This window comes from Protopterus annectens, chromosome 14.part0, assembly GCF_019279795.1.
Source record: "Protopterus annectens isolate FY-2018-M chromosome 14.part0, PAN1.0, whole genome shotgun sequence".
NCBI lineage: Eukaryota > Metazoa > Chordata > Ceratodontiformes > Protopteridae > Protopterus > Protopterus annectens.
Window position 1 is genome coordinate 1,028,691,804 of NC_056748.1, and position 22,031 is coordinate 1,028,713,834.

Genomic DNA, 22,031 nt, shown 5'->3' on the forward strand with positions numbered 1-22,031 from the left:
AACCTGACATACTAGCCCTTACCGAAACATGGCTATACCCCAAGGTATAAGACTCAGAAATAATACCAGCAAAATTTGCAATATCCACTAGAGATAGATCTAAAGAAATGGGGAGGGGTAGCCCTTCTTTATCCCTCTACACTCAACACCACACCCTACACCAGTAATATACCCATCTTTTCTAATGCTGAGTTACTAATCTATTTTTTGAATCGCAACACAACAAAAATAATTTGCATAATAGTAGTAGTATCTATCCTACCAGGTGACAATATACCAATGGTGGAAAATATTTTATCCCAGACATCCCAAACAATAATCTTAGGAGACATAAATATAGATTGGCAAACCATAGCTTCCAACTCCCCCACAAATAGCATAAATCTTTATGTATTTTCACAGCTTATCAATACTTCAATAAGATACAGCAAAGATCTTACCTGCCAATCCACCCAAGGCTGGATCCTAGTATCCCACCCCGCCAATTACCCCACTTCCGGTACACTGTCTAGCTCCCTGAGTGATCATCTGACAGCTTATTCCCTTAGAACGGACTCCCAACAACTAAGATTGCACACTGTAAAATCGCTTAGGAGCTCAATTAATTTTTGTCATCATACATTCAATAATCTCCTCCATAAAATAGACTGGACACCCCTTAAATGACTACCCCACAATGATGCTGTACTATACTTTAATAATGTCTTCCTTCACATATTTAATACCCTAGTTCCCATTCGTATGAAAAGAATAAAAAAACTCAGCACCATGGCTGTCTAAGGAATGTAAACATCTGTTGAAGCAAAGGGACCTAGCCGGGACACCCTGGAAACTAAACTGAAATGAACAAATTCATTTCAATTTCAAAACACTATGTAACAAAGTGACAAAACTAATCAACAGAGATAAGAAGTTATACTATTCCCAGTTTTAACTCCAGCATAAAATCCACCCCAATAAATTTTGGCACTCCAGATCTTCTCTACTTCACCCTGGAACAAAAAGAGAGCACACCCCATCACCAGATACCCCTCCATCACAAATAGCTGAAACCTTTAACAAGCACTTCATAAAATCAATATCAGACCTACTAACTAACACCCCTAATGCTGGACCTCCCACCCTTCACACTATTCAGACACCAACCCTAGACCATCAAGTACTTCTAACCCTATCATTATTAACCCTCCTACTCAACATAGTCATACAAACCCCATTCTCATTTCAGCCCATACCCACCACCACCATTAAGAAACCGCAACAAAAACTAAAACCCTGCTCCACCTCAGCGGATAATCTTCCACCACACTACTTCAAACTGGCTGCCAACTCAATTGCCTACCCAGTCAGTATCCTTATAAATAGGTCTTTATCAGAATCGGAAGTAACTACCATATGGAAACAATCTGACATCACCCACATCTACAAAGGAGGTAACTCTTTTGAACCATCCAATTTCTGTCCTATATCCATGTTATCACCCATATCCAAAATTCTCAAAGAGTGGTTTCCCTCAGCAGGTAAAACAATATCTATTGCAAAACATCTTTTAACCAAAACCCAACATAGCTCCCGACCAGCCACAGCACAGCTACAGCTCTGTTATCCTTTACAGACACCGCGAACAAGGCCAGAAATGCAGGATGCTCTACAGCCACAGTATTCCTTCATCTCTCCAAGGATTTTGACACAGTATCTCACCCCTTACTAACATACTGTCTAACTTAGCCCTCTCACATAACACTAAAATGGTTTCAGAGCTACATCAAGGATCATAAACATGCAGTGAAATGGTCCAATGAACTCTCACCCTTTCTCTACAACCCTACTGGAGTCCCTCAAGGATCCATCCATGGGCCCCTACTCTTCAATATTTTCACAAACAACCTTCACACTGCCTGTCACCTGGAACCCTCATTCAATGCGCTGATGATTCCACCATACTCAGTACTGCTCAATCACTACCAGAACTACTTTCAAAAACTCAACAGTCCTTTACTACAGTCGAATCCCGGATAAGAAATGTCCAACTCTTTCTTAATCCTAAGAAGACTAAACTAGTACTCTTTCACCCCAAAAACACCTCCCCTGTCGCTGATCATTTCAACATCCTTCCATCTGACAACACTGTCATAGAAATAGTGCAGGAAAACAAACTTCTAGGCATTATCATTGACAATAAACTTTCATTCGACCCCCATATACAGCAAAATATAAAGAAAACTCATCAAAAACTGGGACTCTTTCTTTTATATAACAAAGATTTCTTTACTGCAGCCACTACCCTTGCAAAAACATTTTTAATTCCCTTCCTTCTTTAAGGTGCCCCTATCCTAGCTAACTTACAAACTTCTACCCTATGTAAGATGGAACAGTGCTACAACAAAGTTGCAAAGTATGCCAGAAACTCTAATTGTCACAGACACCACTGTAAACCACTACTAGAGCCAGGAGCCACCTTAGCTCAACTGGTGCCCTAGGCAAAACAGCTCCACGGCGCCCCCCACCACTACCCGGTGCCCCCATCCTGGTCTACTTACATCAAATAAATACTGGAAAAGTGCCCCTGCTAGAACGGCACCCTAAGCGACCGCCTAGTTGGCCTATGCCTAAGGCCGGCCATGACTAGAGCTAAACTGGCTTGAACTCCCCAACCAAATTTCCTTTATTCAGCTGTCCACCTTGCACAACCTTATTTTCAAGCCTACTGCCTGCCCTGCATTGCTGATCTAGACAAATCTTACACACCAAATCGATCCCTACAATTAGAAAACAAAAATCTCTTGGCTATCTCAAAACCCACAAGAAAACCAGGTCACTCTCTGTATTCATACTCTGTCTCTATACTATGGAATTCACTACCGCTAGCTACCTAATCCATGTCAAAGCCTCTTTAAAAAATCATCTCAAAAATACATGGCTCTGCTCCTGCATAAAGCCTGCCTAATGCCTGTCTCTTCCTCTTCTGCCACACTAACCTCATCCTCCTCTTCTGTCACATTTCAATCCCTCACTGTCTGCAAGATCCTGAGGGTCTCTTTTGCAAATTTATTAATGATGGTCCCTAGGTTTCTGTCCATGGATATGATCGCACTTTAGTTTGCCCAGGTAGGTGCAGTTGTAACACCATTATGTTAGTATATGTGGCTACATACACCAGCTATAGAAGTTTTTATGTGAGCAAAACTATACGCAGATTGAGGGATAGAATAGCGGAACATGTTAGGGCAATCAAAACTAAAAATTTACATAATGCCCTATATATTCACAGTACTAAATGTACCAATTTTAACAAATTTATTTTTTTCGTGATAGACAGGGTACTATCAAATGAAAGAGGGGCCGATTTAAAACTAAAAGTTGAGAATTTGGAAATCAAGCAGCAGCAGCTCAGGTTAAATCCCCCCCCCCCAGGTTTAAATGATAGTATTGCAGTTCTACCAATTCTGAAAGAAAGAGCTTTGGGTCTATTGGTATTGTGATGTAGTATATTATTAACCTAGTGTCACACATTTTAATTATTGTTTGGATTTAATATGTTTTATATTCATAATTTGTTTTATTGTGTAAAGAGGAAGTATATGTTATATTTAATGTTTTATGTATTTTTGTCTTTTTAAATCAATTGAAGATGATGTCCCCCTATTTGACTGGCTAGTTCTGAGGACATTAATTATTTAAGTTTGGATGCATTTATCCCATTTTAACTCTGAAGAAGCCATTATTTTATGGCGAAAGCACTTAGTTTATCGGATTTACTGTATTGTACAGTACATTGTGTCATTAAATTGGAATTGTCTGCCCGTGTTTGGGTCGTGCTGTTTTTTATTTTTTTATATTTTTTGGTTATTGGTTTATAACTTTGTTGGCAGTTTTTTACTTTATTTCAAAAGGTGTTGTAGGATATTTTGCATCCACCTGAACTTCCGCCAACTCAAGCAGATGGGCCCTTAGTTTAACATCTCCTCTGAAATGTATTAGTAGTAATGCACCCCCTGACAAGCAATGTTGCCAGTGCATAGCACCTTAACAACTCAAACAATTTGGTATGAACAAAACATGGATCTGACCCATTCACCCACACCTCTTAGTTTGACCCCGTGAAAGTCAATACAGTTACAGTTGAGATATTTTACTTGCAACAATATGGAAGAACTATGTATTGTAGAGAGATAGAGAAACTAAAAGAGTAATGAATATAGCAATTTATGAAGTGAATTATTATTGTACAAGTGACGTTCAAATGTTTATTCTAGACACCCTTGTAGATAGTTTGATTTGTTATTTGTGTTTGAGGTATCTAATTATTGTTAAACTGTATATATTGTCTGTATATATTTCAATGTTATAAAAACATATTTATTTTTGGAAGACTTAATAAAAACATTAGGAATGAACGCAGGGAGAGAGAATATGCATAAAACATGCATAATGGCAGTAGAGCCTGATAAATATAGTGCACATAACTCATGTATGCAAGTGTGCCCTAAATGAATTCATAGCCCTTCTTGTTTTGTTTTAAAGCTATTCAAGTTGGCTTCACATGAAAAAAAATGTCTTTGCACCTTTGTCAAACTCCTTCGCATAAAAGATCTAGCTTATAAAACACATTAATTTTGTTGACTTTTGCATGTAACAATGTTGTGTTTACAGTGTGCACATATCTACTTTTTCTAATAGTATTTGACTTTTAATATTGCAAATACTGCTGCATAAACTGGGAATTTGGTGCTAGAATTGAAAATGTTAATGTGAGTTTTAGAACCTGATGACGCTGGTTGATTCATAGTAAAATTTGTCATAATGGCAGAGTGGTGATGAAACGTTTTGCTCAGCATGTGTCTGTATCACACTCTTTTATCTTGTCCAACTATTGGCTAAATAGAGTAATCATAATAGCAGACCCACATATTGCATTGTAATAGAAGCATTTAGCATATGATATACGTATATTTTCTCCACACATTGTAATTAATACATTTTCAGACATTCTATAAGCATCATAAACTCTCAATGAACGAAAAACTCTATTCTAAGATCTTACCTCCGCCAGAGTTAAGATAAAGTAAAACAAAACTCATTGTAAGCACTAAAATAAGCTCCAAAATTCCATACAGATGACTATAAATAACTGTATTTAGAAATGAAAATAGAATCACAACTCGACAATGGGAAAATAACATTTAGTGACAAAACTAGCCTAATCATCATATCTAAACTAAACAAGGTTACCAAAAGCATAAGTAAGCTGTAAAATGAAGCCTCCTATAAATGATTACTTTTTTTACAATGCATCATGAAGAAAGTTATTTAACTTGCCAGTACTTTTTACTGGTGAAATAAGTGAAACTTTAAGAAATAAATTATAAACATATTAGATATATTCAGTTACAGATTGACTAATTATTTAACAGCACATATTGGATCACAAGATCAAGTTTTTTGTTGTATAGTCAGTTCTGGAAAAAAAAATCAGAATTGAAGATACTGATAAGCTGCTTAGAGGTGATACTTTGGTGGAAAATCAGATTAAAAATGCACCATCTTCCTAGTATAATACTCAGTTTAGTATTGCCATTTGTTGATTTACTTAAAATATTTCACAGTTTTAATTGATCAGTTTATAGGTTCATATTTGGGTACTGTCAATCTGTCTGTAGACCATTTCAAGCATAGCCAATAACCCGTATTCAAAATTTCTGCCTGTCTCAAGGAGAACGTCACAAGATAAACCAGGGTAGAATTTGAGATTGCCAATCCAATTACCTAAGTTCATCTTGAAGGTGGCAAGGATGCTGCTTTGCTTGACATGTACTATTCTGGAGGAAACTGGAAGTTTATTCCAACAGAGGAGCATACGGTGGGATATGAATCCATCATGCCAACACATCTTGTATACCTGTTGAAAGTTTAGTTTCTTTAACTGGATATCTAGTGAAACATTTATCCTGCAAAGGAATATGAATGCGGGTCAGATCTTTCATGGTTCAAAAAGCTAGAGATGATCCTCATGGAGTAGACTGTAAGAAAATACATGCCAAAGGGGGCTATGTATTCAATAATGGCCCTGATGATATACAAGTAAATGTGGAAGTAAGACTTTAGACCTACAGAAGATGCCCTTGGAAATTAGATAAGCCAGATATAAGGCTTTCTGATCAATTGTGGAAGCATCAAAAGATAAGGAATCCTCAACAAGAGTCCCTGGATCTCTTACGGCAGAGTGATTGGAGGGGTATATCACCTATATGGTATATAAAAATGTTTTGTTTACCAAGACAAATGACACTACATCTTTTCATATTTGATTTAAGATCCTTGTCCTTGAAATAATTGTTAATATGGTCTAACCCATGTTGGAGCAATTGTGAGTCAATGGAAGATCAAACAACAGCACCCAATTTGTAGTCACCTATAAAGGTAGGTAACCATAGCCAGGAGTGTTAGCCTGAAGGTCTGAGAAAATAGATGTCTAACAAGAGAGAAGACCAATACTGAGCCCTGTGGTATACTACTAGTAACTTTATTGCTTTCAGGATTAACATCCATGACTCTAACCACATGGGTTCTGTCAGACAACCAGTTAGCTATCTACTGCAATACATACAACTCTGTCTAAAATGTCTGCATGGAAAATAGTTTCATAGACCCTGGCCAGGTTGAGATGTGCTGTATGTACTGCATAACCACTATCCATTATTTCAGTGACTATTTCAAAGAAATTATTGAAGTTAATGAGAGAGAACCTTCATTTGACAGATCTGAACTGATGAAGGCCCAAAGCTAAAAGATTTTCAGTGTCCTGATTAATGGGGTCTGAGATAATACATTCCACAGATTGCATATGAAGCTAGTGAGGCTAATAGGTCTATAGTTATCAGGATCCACGGTTAGGCCACCTTTGTGTAATGGCATTACAATGGCTGTTTTCTGGGCTTTAGGAATGTAACCATTGGAAAGGCTCACATTAAAGATGTTAAGTAGTTGTTCAGCTAGGCCACCTCTGGTACTAAGAACCAGATAAGCTTGTATATTAGCACCACAGGTGAGGTGTTCTTAACTGTTCAGAGGGCTAACAGGACTTGTTCCACAGTAATTTAAGAGGTGGGTGGGAAATTGGAACTCTGTAGTATAATTATAACTGTGGATACAGCAAAATCTGCACTAAATTTGTCAAATATAATATTAAATATTTTCAGTTGGGTCATGGTGAGCAGTATTATTGTGGAATAATCTGGTGGTGCTGCAGTAGCATTGTCGCCTCACAGTAAGACGCTGTCCGGTTTGATTCTCAGCTAGAGTGTCTTCTGCATGAAGACATGCGCGAATGGGCGTACCTTCATTGAAGGTTGTGCATCAGGGGTGGTAACTCGGCACATAAAAATCAACTACCAATCATTAGCGGACCGGAGTTCCGCTGTGGTGACCCCTAACCAGGAAAAGCCGAAAGACACAACAACAACAACAATCTTGTTTTAAAATGCATGATTGGTTAATTGCTGAAATTGACAGTGATTTTGCTATATATTACAATGTGGCTACATCATTAGGTTAGCAAAAAGAAGACGAGTTTTGTATTTGAAATGTCCTTTTAGTAATTTACTTAGTACTTGGTAGCTTTGATTTTGAGTAAGCTTTTGGACTAAGAAATCCTAACCATTTTTGGTTTGATACTTAGCAGAATTCTGTTTTGTGAAAAATGGTCATACTTGTTTGATAAGTGCATCAACATCAGAGTGCCACCTGATTCCCACAGTAGAAATCGGTTGACTGCAGTCACATACAGTCCCATGATGGTGTGGTTTTCCTTTTCTACATCCAGGTGGACTGGACCAACGATAAGGTTTAGCCATATTTTATATGCACACAACCTAAAACAAAATCAGTGATGCAATAAATGTAGTAATTAGTACAATTGTTAAACTGTCAATCATTCAACTACACATAGAAATGCAATGGTCTTAGTCATAACAGTACCAGATAAACCATAAATTCCCGAAACAATACTAGAAGATTATTATTCCTAGTCTTTTCTTCCTAATACTTCTCTTATAATAATTCTGTTCTTTACATCCTTTCCTTCTTTCCCCACTTGACTCGCCTATATTCCCTGGCAACCATCTCCTCATCCTAATCACCTTTCTCGCGTCTTCCCTTCCCTTTCTAATTTCTTCTTAAACGTCATTACTACATAACCTTCTAGAATTATAAAACTGATTGGTATTGTTATCTGTTTCTGTTTTGTGTTCTTGTGAATTCATTTACCAACTTATATTGTATTTGTAAGTCAAAGATGTCAGCTTTGCATTATTATAGCAACTTATGTCTGATGCTTTGCATAGCTTTTCTATCCAGGCTTCTCCCAGTAAACTAATGCCAATAAATAAATAAATATATACCCAGTTTTGGTGAACTTCAGTTAGTAAATTTCATTGAATTTGTTCATTTGTTTATGTATTCATGTTTGTAATAATTGCACAACTATAATTCTAACGTACATAATGTCAATGGGACTCCATTAATTGTATGTTATAGTGGAAGAACATGTTGAGATTTATGACTTTGAATGTTTAGTTTTCAGTCAGAATTCTTCAGTGTATTATGAATCATACAGTTGTGTAGCATTCCTTGCTACGGTGCAGAAAGGTCATACACAAATTACATGTTGTGAAAGTATATAATGTTACTGTTGTTAATCAATATTATGAGGTTAAATTTATTTGTACATGTGTTAGTCCTACCATGTCTATGGCTCAGACATTTCAGTATGTATGAGTCTGTAAATATCAGAGCAGAAGCATCTGAGCTGAATAATAGAGAGTACTGTTGTTTTTACCATGAATTCTATTGTAGTGGGGCTTCCATATTTCTGGTCTTGGTTACCTGTCATGAGTTTGATGTAACAGGGTCTTCACCCTTGAGACATTAGGTTTTTTTTGTTTTGAACTGCAGATGGAGCTTTGAGTGCTTTATTACAATAACAGAAGACATGTTTTGTTCCTATGGTATTTTCACTTTCTCCATGGCTTGTGCAATCATAATATTAATATGTTTAAGTGACAGGAGTTTGAGTGTCTGAAAAGGACTTGCACCCCTGCAGAAACACTTGTCCATTCCCCATAGATGTAACTGTTTGATGCATTGATGTTCATTTCTTAATGTTATAGGAAGGGATGATCTTTTGACATAGATCCTCAAGCAGTGGAGATCTTCATTCCTCTGTTGCTTGTTTTCATAGTACTGATGTAATGTGCACGCCCCATACACATGCACAGTACATCAACAAATGTTTAGAATGCAGACACAACATGGAGGAGCACCATGGCGCTGTTATTCAAAAACATTATTAAAGAAAAGTAAGTAATTTTTTCTTAAATAATGTCATTGTATAACACCAATCACTGACTTGTGGGTGTGGGTATATTGAAGATTTACCCACAGTTGGCTTTGTTTATTCACTCAGGCTTCGACCTCCTGATCAAACCATGCCAACCATGGGTAAATCTGCACTATACCTACACCCACTTATCGGTTATTGATTAAACAACTAATAGATCTCCTTCATGAACTTGAAAATGAAAGTGGTCCCTTGATGTATACAGATTTTCTTTGGGATCCACTTTCTGCTAATGATGATCATCAGCTCTCTTGTAGTAGGTTTAACAGAGGTTGTTGCAGGCTGAGCCTCAGAGTGCTATGTGGCTTTACAACTACTAAATGTATCAATGCCCTTGATTAGTCTGGAATAAGGGAACTAGCATATCTATGTTGATCTGTCAATATTAGAAGACCAGCAAGGGGCAGTTTTCTAGTTTTCTGACACTTTTAAGTAACACAAAACATTTCTATGACAGAAAAAAAAATCCATGCCAGTATAGCCTTCATGGGACTTACTGTCTTGTTGTTTCTATTCCTAGGTGAGCACTTAAGATATTGCTATAGGTCAGGTTCAACACTGCTTCAGGAGGACTGATGCAATAGTTTCAAAGGACTTGCTACGCTATTATCTATGAAGATCTAAAGAAGCCTAGCCTTCCATTCCCATAGTAGTTTTTACCCTTAGATGTTTGGGCCTTTGTTATGGCCCTCAGGCTTAGGCTTTTATCTGACTCTAATCATTTTCCTACCAGTACAGGTATATAATTTTCTGTTATTTTGGCTGATCTCTATGTCTGTTTCAGAGACAGGTGTATCATTCTACTCTACTTTAAGTCAGTTTCTGAGAAAGGTAAACTGTTTTGCAGCATTCTCCCTACTATCTTTGTATACTTGTAACACACCATGGACGAGTGACTATAACTCAAAAACGGGATACATCTTTCCATAGAATTTCTCATATGCATGTTTGGTAAGCTCCCTATTGAAATGGTAGGACTCACAATGCTGAGCCCCAACACATCAAAATAAAATAAAATAAAAAAGAAAAAGACCAAAAATGCAGGAGAGCAAACTTTGAACATCACTCTTCTCCATTGAAACTTGTTTTTTGCAGAGGAAATGCTGTCATATGCCTCCCATTGTGGGGGTAAGCCATACCTCTGAGAAAAGGGAACATTCTTAGAAATGGCAGTTTTGGACTTGGTATGTACAAGTCCAGATTATTGACCATTTAGTTTACACATTACGTACTCGGCATTCAGTGTCTCCATATTCCAAAAGGATACCATTTAGTAATATGACAGTGCAATGCTTTAGAGAATGTAGATGTTTATATAACTCTTTTGGAATAGTTACTTCTGTCCCAAAGTACAAGTGTCATGCTCAGTTTCTTCTCCATATCCACTTCACTGTTCTTGACTAATGACTAACGTATCATGGTTACAATGCCTCTAGAATCAGTGCTTGGGTTCGTTTCCTATCCACACATCTCTCATTTTTGGGTTTGCACTTGGGTCCTTGTAACACTATCTGAGTCATCTTCATATGCAAATAGTAAATTTGTCTCCCAATATATGCATGCATCACATTGCATAAGTTTAAAACGGAAAAGTTTTATCTATGCACCCAAACTTCAAGTAATTAAAGCATTTTAAATTGTTTAATTTTTTTTATTATCTTCTCCTGTAATGGATTATCTGGGATTGTCTCATTGTTCCTAAAAATCAGTGTCCATTTGTCTCTTCCACCATCACATGGAACAGTCTTACTAGTTTTAGTTTTCCTTTTACTCAGGTGTCTATGGTTTCCAGTCGTTTGTAGCAGCTTACCTACTACCAAATATCATTTTGCCAGGGCTACCAGCTGTTCTGCTGTGTCTAGATTACTCTGACTTATCTAGAGGCACAGGTGGAGGGCAAGCTCCTCAAACATTGGCCCTTTACAATGAGTTATGGAAATCTTGGAAGCTGCATTCACCCTCAGCTCCAACCATTTCCATGCCAGGTGGGTCAAGTCAGACATCTGGGAGCAAGCTACTTTGTAAGGTTAAATGCTTGTCCCTATATTATTGTCCCCCAGCTGCTGGAGTTATGCCTGACTATGCTACTGTTTCTGATTTTGATTTTAGTCATTGATTTCTATCATTTCTAACTTGAAATAGAACTACAGAGCTTCTCACTCAGGAAAGAGTGCTTTCAGTTTGCCTCACTCTGGAGTCAGGCAGCTTTCTCTCTCCAGGATTCTATCAGAAGATTAGCAAACAGGCTTCAGCATTATAATAGGAGTCCAACACTAAACGGAGGTGATAGCTGTTATCACCTGTGACTCAGTTTAGGGTTCTTCTAGGATATATCCCCACCTTTTGGCTAGGTTATGTCCCGAAGGGCTTTAATAACTGTCTGTTGTTTATTATTTCTTTGTAAAAGTTTTGCTGAGCCATAGCAAGGGGATTAAAGTGCCCTTCATGATGAATGAGCACTAGCTGGGCTAGTGTCTTAATGGACGGCAGTGCTCTGCTGGAGACAGAGTCATACATTTCAGTTTCTTGTTGAGTTTTATTAATTTCACGTTGGGCAGCAGTGCTGTGAAATAGTGTTTTGATAATTTTCTTCATGTTGCCTCAGCAGCATTTCCTTCTTTCAGAGTAACTAGGCCAAGGTTCTATCAGTTCGACCATTGATAGTTCAGATGCTCCCCAGCATTTCCACCACATGACAAAGCAAGGTTAGAATTTGAAGTTAAAGACAAGACAGTAGATTACTCATTCTTAAATGAAATATCTTTCATTTGATGTTTACCTCAACATAGCTTACTTTCTTAACTTTTAAACAGTTCATCAAAAAGGCAACAGCTTCAACGAAAAGCACAGTCTGTCTTAGTAAGCTTTAAAATAGCATCCGAAAGAATGGCTTTTTAAACAGCAGTCAAACACATTCTAATGTTTTAGGCTTTTAAACAGCAGCAATAAGGATAATTTTACTTTGCAGTGTCTCTTTTTTTTCTCTGCTTCTGCTTAGAATAAAACTATGATCTGGCTCTTTGCAATTGCATTAAAAGCTGCAGAATACAGTCCTTCCAACAGTTGTTTTACAAATTCTGGCCCAGCATTTAAGAAGCAGAAATATGGTTGCAAGAGGGGTAATTTAAACAAATTTCTAAAATTTTTTAATTGCCAGATTATTTTTTTTTACAGGAAACACACTTGTTACCCAAAGATATAGATAGACCTAATACAAAATATTACTCTGTTTTATCTGTTGTCAATATAACCAGAAAAAAAGAGGGGTGGCTATTTTATGGAGGAATTCTATACCTACACCTAAAACCCTAAGTACATACAATGATGACATAACTCTAGAAATCAAAACAAAATTATACACTTTTATCATTGTGTATGATCCTGGAATACGAGTTAAAACTGTTAATCATCAATTATAACAGATTACTCAAATTTCAAAAGGTAGTATTTTGGCAGGACATTTTTAACTGTATATTACATGATAAAGATTCTAATACTATCAGTAAATGAAGGAAACACACTTCAGCAAAAGCATTAAAAAATGTATATATTTATTCCATATTAAACATATTAATGAATTTTCAGACTCAGATTCACTTCTTTTTACCCATTTCTCAAATAGACCATGAACCACAATCAAGAACAGATAGAGCATAATTTAACTACTAGACTTGATAAGATTAAAGTAGTCTCTTGTTCACATTCAGATCACAATGCCATAACTTTTGAAATTATGCTAAATTGTAATGACAATATTTCCATTAAATTGATACCAGCTTATATAACCAATATGAAAGATTTTAAAGAATTCTTTAATAAAGAAGTTCAGATCTTTATTGAAATCAGTTATACAGATGATACCTCAGAGTTTTATATATAGGATGCTTTAAAAGCATACATATTTAGTAAAGTTATGAATTGGCATGCTGTGAACAAAAAGTAATGGGACAAGGAACTGCTAGGTTTACAAGAAAAAAAATGATAAGTTGAAATTGGATAGTCAAAAAGGGAACAATAACTTGATGAGAAATTAACTTAAATAGTAAATATTTAGACGTTAATTAATTTAGAGAAGATTAAAATAAATAACTATTCTATAAATCCTAAGTCCATACATAATTCAGCTACTAGAACAAAAATGTTTATTAAATCTAATCTTATCAAACAGTTATATTCTCCTAATGATAAAAAGGTTATTGAAATAGAGGACATTTTGAGAGTATTTAGGACTCACTTTACTAAAATTGATCAATATAATCCAACAATGGCAATGGACTCACAAGATGTAATTAAAACTTTCATTAAAAATCATGCTAAAAATAAATGATAATTGGACAAATATGATTGTCTATAATGTACTTTTATTTTTACTTTTTTAGAATACATTAGTGGAAGAGCAGCAATATCAAGAGAAAAATAGTCAGTTTACATAAGTCAAGAGTGGTTTCCAAGAATGTGCAGTAGGTCAGAAAGCAGAAGAGAAAGAGAGAGAAGGCCATAGACTGACAGCTTTTTTTCATTAAATATTTGGAAACTGAACGTGTATAAATAACAGAACTGATAGAAGAAAAGATGCAAAATAACATTTTGAAGGGGGAACTCCCTGTTGATTTGTTTTATGCATTTGTTGGTACCGATACCCTGGTGACCTCAACATGACGTTGAGAGACCCCCCCCCCCTCTTGCTATGTCATCCGCTTACTGATTGGCTCTAATGCCATCCCCTCTTTCTAGAAGTGAGATGCCTTATGATATATTGGCTTACATAGTCAGATGGAATACATTCAAGGAATTGTTCTATGGTGTCCATCATACTGTAGGTTCCATTGTGTTTTTTTTTCTTGATAGATTTTTCTTTTGCCTTTAGATAGGTAATAGTAGGTATATAAGGGTTATAACTCTTTTCCATCTTAATTGTGCCATATGTGATCTGGCCAAGCTCCAATACTGATTACTTTTGACTGGCCTCCAGTCTCCATAAAGCAAAACTGCTTTGGCTGCAAACACACATTCCCTAGCCCAAGGACAGAACAGTTGACCATCAGCCACTTGTACCTACACACTCCAGCTATCCATCCAACTCCGGGTTCACTAATCGATGACAGAGATGCACACTTAGGAGTGCTGCCAGTGTGTCAAAAGGACAACTAGCAATCTGAATGTGGATTTTGACCAGGCAGAAAGAAAGTAAGTAGAAAAATGTCCTAAATGTTATAAATAAGCCTTGTAGTCTCATGTACATGTCTAAGAGAAACTGGTCATGCCATTATAAGAGTAGAACAAAAGTCAGTTTGAAATCATGAATCGAGAATTAAAGTAAATAATTAGACACAGTGTATAGTTTAATGGGCTATAAAGACTTTCTGCAAGAAATTGGGGGATGCGGGAATTGGTACTGTATACAGACAACGGAGTATTTAAATATGATATAAAAGTAAAGTTTAAACATGTTGGAATAAATATCCTGTCATTTACTATCTAAATCACATTTCTTGAATTACTGCTTAGTGGTTTGGAGCATATCAGTGCAGCCTTTGTGATGTACTCTCTTGAGCTGAGAAAAGTAACCATGAGAGGTTGCACTGGTGGTAATTAGATGAACAATCTGCAATAAAAGATACAATAATATGGTAGAAGAAAAGGAGTTTTCACTGAAAAGGGTTACGGAGAAGAATAAAAGGAATAATAAAGAGAACTCAAATAAAGGAAACGCAGATGAAGGAAAATTTGAACTGTGACAGCAAAGTGAGAGGAAAACTGGGAAAATGTATTTAAAACTTTGTTGGTTTTTAGTACATAAATGAAAATCGTGATCTTTGTTTCTTCTATTTATTGAAAACATGTAAATATACATAAAACAAGTGTAATAACTTTAAGAAATGCCTGAACTACCACCAACTCAGGAGTGGGAGACTGAGGCTCAACATCTGATTTAAAAGATGATTGCATGTTTAGTTCAGGATTGGTTTGCTTATTATTTTACTAGTTTAGGGAGAGTGAGTTTAAGTAATTAAGACAAAGTTAAGCCACATTAAAGACACTGGGGGAGAGTTAATTACCAAAGACTGAAATATTCTGTTAAAAAGTGACATCATATTATTATTTTTGTTTGGCAACAGTATGTCTCTTTTACAAGTATTGAGCCGAACTGATCAAAAACCTTGGCATCTTGGGAGTAGGGTTTATACCATTACTGATTTTGAAATATGTTACCATTGACAAAAATGTATGTTTTTTTCTTAGAAAGCATAGCTGTTTATTTCCGTTCTGGTTAGCATCCCATTTCTTCCCCACTACTGTAAAAAAAAAGAGAAATGCCATTCTTTTTATTCTTGTACTGTTTTACATTGACTGATTTATTGTACCTTTTGCAAGCATCAACAGTATTTTGCTTTCTTCTGACTGGTTCTGCCCTTGTCCAAAAGTGCAGCAAGATAGTCGGCTGACAAGTAATTTCTGATCGTCCTTGTTACTTCCTCTCATCATGTTGAATCCCGAATTTGTTCTACTTCTTAATGTTGCTAGCCTTGCTTATTTGAACCAGGAACATACCATTAACATTTGTATCATTCAGTTTAGTGCTCCGAGTTTCAGCTGGATCTAAGTTTGAATGCTGTCTTTCTTCAGCTTTTTGTTCAAGTTTAACATACTTTTATTTTAGAATGCTACCTCCCTACAACATAGACACACAACAGCTTTTCATCAGCTTGGATTCACCTATACTGGTAAGGAACTACATTTTATTTATTTTTCTTAATTGCTGCCTTTTATTAAATATCTGTCCCATTGTTTCTTTAGTGATGCATTGCATGCAAGGGGGAACTCATTTTGTTTCATATTTCCAATCAGATCACTCTCACATTTTCCTTTATTTTGGATAGGTCTGTTTTCTTTACTTAGTAATCCTGGAATCTTATTTTTAATGGCTTTGTGTCTTTGCAGCTCCCCATCAGCTGCTACAGAGCCTCTCCTTGTCTACAAATGTCTCCTGGGCTCTCCTTCCTCCCTTGAACTTACAGTGACCTATGTTTAGGGCCATTGAGGAGATCAATGTACCATGGGTGGTGGTGTTTGGCTGCAAAGGAGTGTTTTTCAATACCCTAACTACTCTTCCCCTTTATATGCAGTCATAAAGCCAGGGCCAGCTGTACAAAGGGACATGCAATTGTATTGTCACACCTCTGGAGCAGCTCAATCAGTGCCTCCACTACCCTTTGGACAACATCATCAGTGCTTCTCCAGCCTTTGCTAAGAATAAACTGTGAAGCACAAAACATGCATGCTTTTCCTTCCCTTCGCAGCACATCAGACATCAAAGCTGCTAATCAAACCCAGGTCACATGGGCCATAGTCATGGCTTTTGTGATGACCGTGCCCTGGCCCAGCAATCAAGGAGCCTCAATCCTCACCACTAACACCAGGGAGGGCATCTCATATAAGAGGAAAGGATAAGAAATACACAAAGTAAAGTACAGTTTCCCTTAAGTGCACACAGGGATCACAGTCAGTCTGGGGCTGGTTGCTCCCCTTGCTCTCCAGGTCCCCAATAAGACTCCCCACTGGCACAGCTATAGGGTCCAGATCTCAGCCTAGCTGGCAAGCTAAACTCCAGTCCCCTCTCTGTCCCACCAGTGCTTCGTGTCCCTGCCCAGGTAGCTGGCACACCACACACACTTTGAAATAAATATTTATACAACTTCACAGGCACTTCTGGGAAAGGCTGACACAGATTCTCCAGCTGTGCCCCTTTACCCAGACTATACAGTAGTAATTTCTGCCACCACCAGCTAATACTTATCAGCTACCCAAAGGCCCTTAAAAGGGTGTCCAATTTATTACTATGCAATATTATTATCCAATTGGTAATGTGACTATTCAGTCTAAGGCTTATTACAACAAACTCTATAAATATGCAATGTACTCTGGATCTTACTTATCTCTACACAAACCAGCCACAGATAAAGGTTTTTAAAATATTTAATAATAAATAATTAAAACACAAGACAATACTACTACACCACAGTGATATCTCTGAGTTCAGAGATCACACAGAAACATAATACAGTAGGAAAGTTCTGATATAACAGAAAACACTTGTCTAACTTTCTTCTAAGTTCCTAGCTATTACTACAAAAAACATACTTCTAAGACACTACTTGCATAAGACAACATGCAGAGTGCTGATAAGTGGGATATCAAGATCAAAATGCTCTGTCTCTCTCTGAACAATAGTTTTTAAACTCGCTAACAAACGTCTTTGCTAGGCCCTCCCAGATTACATCATTTTGACACTTAGGTTTTCCCGGTATACACATTACATCATTTTGACACTTAGTCTGGAGTTCCCAGGCAAAAAGGCTACATTATTTAGCAGTCTAACACCTGCTCAGGAAACTACAACAATAAAAGACATTTCACATGTACACTCTAGCAATTATTCCTTAAGTTAAGACAATAGAAAGAATGTGTTCAGCCCGCCTCTTCTGCACCACTATTTAGATAATTTTAACTTCAAAGAACATTCAAAATGCTTGGCTTAGTTTTCCTTACAGCAGATGGCAATGTTGTAACAATCCTGAAGTTCACATTTTACAGTGTTTTTTTTTTCATTTAAGAACACAAGCCTGTATTTTACATTTATATATACAAATGATAGAATTATGTATCAAATTCTATTTGACTAGGCTGGCAGCCTTCACTCATCTTCCCCCAATCTTCACAACTCTTCCGCCCTGGGGAATTCAAGTTAGTTTTTCAAGTGACCCTTGATAAACGCCACTTGAGAGGGTTAGGTCTATCTGAGTGTACCTCACCCCATTCCCTGTCTTGAGAGCCCATCTGCATTGGCATTACTAATCCCACTGTGGTGCTGCACTGACATATCATATGCTTGCAACCCCAGGCTCCATCTTAGCAGCTTGGCATTTTGCTGACTGGCTCTGTTTAACTATGTTAGAGGGTTGTGATCTGTCATAACAGTGACTTTTCTTCCATACAGATAAGACTGAAGTTTTTGCAGTGCCCACACTATGGCTAGACATTCCTTTTCTACAGCTGTGTAGCATTCCTCCCTGGGTTGGAGCCTATGACTGAGATAAACCACTGGGTGCTCTTCTCCCTCTGAAGAAATCCAGCTAAGTACAGCCCCCCACCCCATGGTCTGAAGCATCCACCTGTACAACAAATTATTTGCTGTAATCTGGACTGGCTAACACAGGGAGTCTTCCCAAAGCTTCTTTAATCTTCTGAAATGCCTGCTCACATGCTGGGGTCCACACTACCTTATCTAACCTGTTCTTCCTTGTCAGGTCTGTGAGGGGAGCAGTTATGGTGCTATAACTAGGGATGAAATTTCTGTAGTACCCTGTTGTCCCTAAGAATGCCCTCACCTGCTTTTTGGTAACAGGTGTAGGCCATGCCTAAATAGCTTCCACTTTGGCAGGTCCTGGCCTTATCTTACCACTCCCCACTCCATGTCCTAGGTAGGACACCTCTGCCATACCCACCTGACATTTGCTCGGCTTAATGGTCAGCCCTGCCCTTTGTAGTCTGCCCAGCACTTCCCTGACATGCTGAAGGTGCTCTGGCCAGGAATGGCTATAGATCACATATCATCTAGTTAAGCAAGGGCAAACCCTCCTGCTCCTGCTAGGATATTATCAACCAGCCTCTGGAAAGTCGCTGGGGCATTCTTCATCCCAAAGGGCATCTTTGTGAACTCATACAAGCCAAAAGGAGTCACAAAGGCTGACTTCTCTCTAGCACTGGGAGTCAAGGGCACCTGCCAGTAACCCTTGGTAAGATCAATGGTTGCAAGATACTTAGCCCCACCCAGCTGCTCTAGGGCCTCATCTGTCCTAGACATGGGGTATGCATCTGACACTGTGTGACTATTTAATTTCCTGTAATCCACACAGAACCTGGTGCTGCCGTCCTTCTTTGGCACCATCACCACTGGCGAGGCCCAGGGACTGTTGGACTCTTGAATCACCCCTAGTTCCAACATCTCCTGTACCTCTTCCCTCAGAGTCTGTTTGACTCCCTCAGGCACCCTATAAGGGGCCTGCCTAATGTGCCTTTGGGGTCCTGTATCCATCTGGTGCTGCACCAGGTGGGTGCTCCCTGGCCTCCCAGTGAACTTGTCCCCAAATTCCTGCAACACTGCTCGGATTTCTAACCTGGGTAGGAGACAGCTGCTGAGACATTGCTACCCCTTCCACCGAGGTGTCAGCCCAAGCCACACTGAGGAGATCAGTCCCCAGATCTCCCTCAGACTCCTCCTGCAAACACTCAGCACAAGGGCCTCACTATCATGGTAAGGTTTCTTCATGTTAACATGGTACACTTTGTGCTACTGCTATCTAACTAGCACTTCCACCATGTAGTTAACATCAATTACCTTTCTTACCACCTTGTAGGGTCCCTCCCAAGCTGCTTGCAGCTTGTTGTGTCTGACCGGAATGAGAACCATTACCTGCTGCTCCACAGCATATTCTCTAGCTCAAGCATTCCTGTCATACCACACCTTTTTCTGTTAGGCTTCTACCAGGTTCTCCAAAGCCTTGTACTGAGGTTTAGGATGTATGCCACAACAGACACCTTGTGAGACTCACACTCACCTTCCCACTCATCTCAAATTAAATCTAGAGGTCCCCTCACCCTATGCCCATACCGCAACTCAAACGGTGAAAAGCCTGTAGATTCCTGGGGAACCTCTCTGTAAACAAACAGATGGGGCGAATATTTGTCCCACTCCCTTTTAAACTGATCTGCAAATGCCCGTAGCATGGACTTCCCCCAATCTTCACAGCTTTATTCTTCTACACCGTGACAGTGATGGGTTTTCTTAGACATTACTGTTGCTCAGAAGTGAGCAGTTTATTCTGAGTTTCCAATGTTATTTTATTTAATCAAAACAGACACATTTTGCCATCTACTTAAAATGTGAATAGTCTGATTAAACAATCACACAAATCTGTGTGACATCTGCAGCTTTATCGACATTTTTAAACAGTATCTGTATTCACAAGTTTCTCATAATATAAACATTTGTATTATGTCAATTTTCTTTAAGTTTCCAATCCAAAAAAAAAGGCTGTACAGGTGCTCTTGCCTTTTAGAGGATTACAATTGTCAGTCAAATTCCTAGACAGATTGTGTCATAAGCCATCCATCCATAACCCCTTTTCCCATTTTTACATATGGGGTCAGGGTGTCACTTTAACATTGACAATCATCTAGAGCTAAAGTTCACACAGCCTGGTGACTAGGCCTGCCGTGGCAAATGAGTGATGTGTTAAAATCTCTGTATTTGTTATAGCTTGTCATCACAACTAAGGTTAGCTATTTAGGGGTGTCAGTTACAGTAATAATAAAACTCTATATGACATCTGCATCACTACCCTATTGTAACAAATACAAACATTATTGTATTTTGAAGAAACTATCAGGATTAGGAACAGTTTCATTCTTTCTTTCTTTCACTCCTAACACGAATAAACAGCAGACTGCACCATTCTTGAAAGACAGAAGTCCTGGTAAGGAGGATGTTCCAGTTTGCCATGAAAAAAACAGAGTGGTATCATTTGGTCAGTGTAGCACTTGTTGGGAGTATGCCATAGGATATTGGGGAGTACTGGGTAAGGTATCTAAGATATGGAAAAATACAAAAAATACAGCAGTATTCACTTGAAGAGACTTGGAGTTTCTGAGTTTGACACATTCACTAGCTTATGGGCCATTTATTTTTTGAATAAGTCACTTAATGTTTTTAACTAATTAGATAACAGAAATATTAACATCTGCTGGTTGTATATAAAGTAATTCACTGTTTCAGTTTTAGTTCATATCTGAGAGACTTTAGCATTGAAATAAGACTGTCCAATGAAAACAATGGATGTAGCCTACAGATAAAGTAAAAGATCTGGTCTTACAAAAGAAACTGTTCCTTTAAATGAACATTTGAACTGTACCAACATTAGTTTTATATGAATTTGCATTATGAACTTGTCCACTATTTGTTATCCTCTAGAAGTTAATACAAGTAATGAACTAGTGTGATCTATTCAGTTTATAAATATGAAGTGTAATAATCTGCTTACCATTTTAACATCAAACTTTTATATGGTATATTTTGCATGCCTTATACATAATTCTAATGTCTTCCTTGACAGGAATCACATGGATTGATGTCCTTTTTCCAGTAAAAACAGGCACCAATTTTTTTTCAGTCTGTTCTCTGAAAACAAGATGACTGTCACCTTATATTTAATAAATATCTGACTGAACACTAAAAACTCAATTGTCATGGCTAGCAACAGTCATCTTACACAGGATAGTACTATGGTTTCTCTTTTCTTCATAGATGAGCAACTGAACTTACCCTGACTTTGTAGTAAACATTAATCTTCTTCTAGTTCTTATGTCTTTTTTTAAACTGAAGATATCTGGTTCTGGCTTTGATTTTCATCAATAAAACTCACTTGCCTTGATTCATTTTATGCTAAATGCCATATTAAATCCCATAGGAAACAGAACTGGTTGAAACTACTAATGCTTTTGACGTAATATTGCTACTCTTTCTGTGTCCCCAGCTGTGGACGTAGATTATATTGTTTAATGTGTTAAAGGCAAA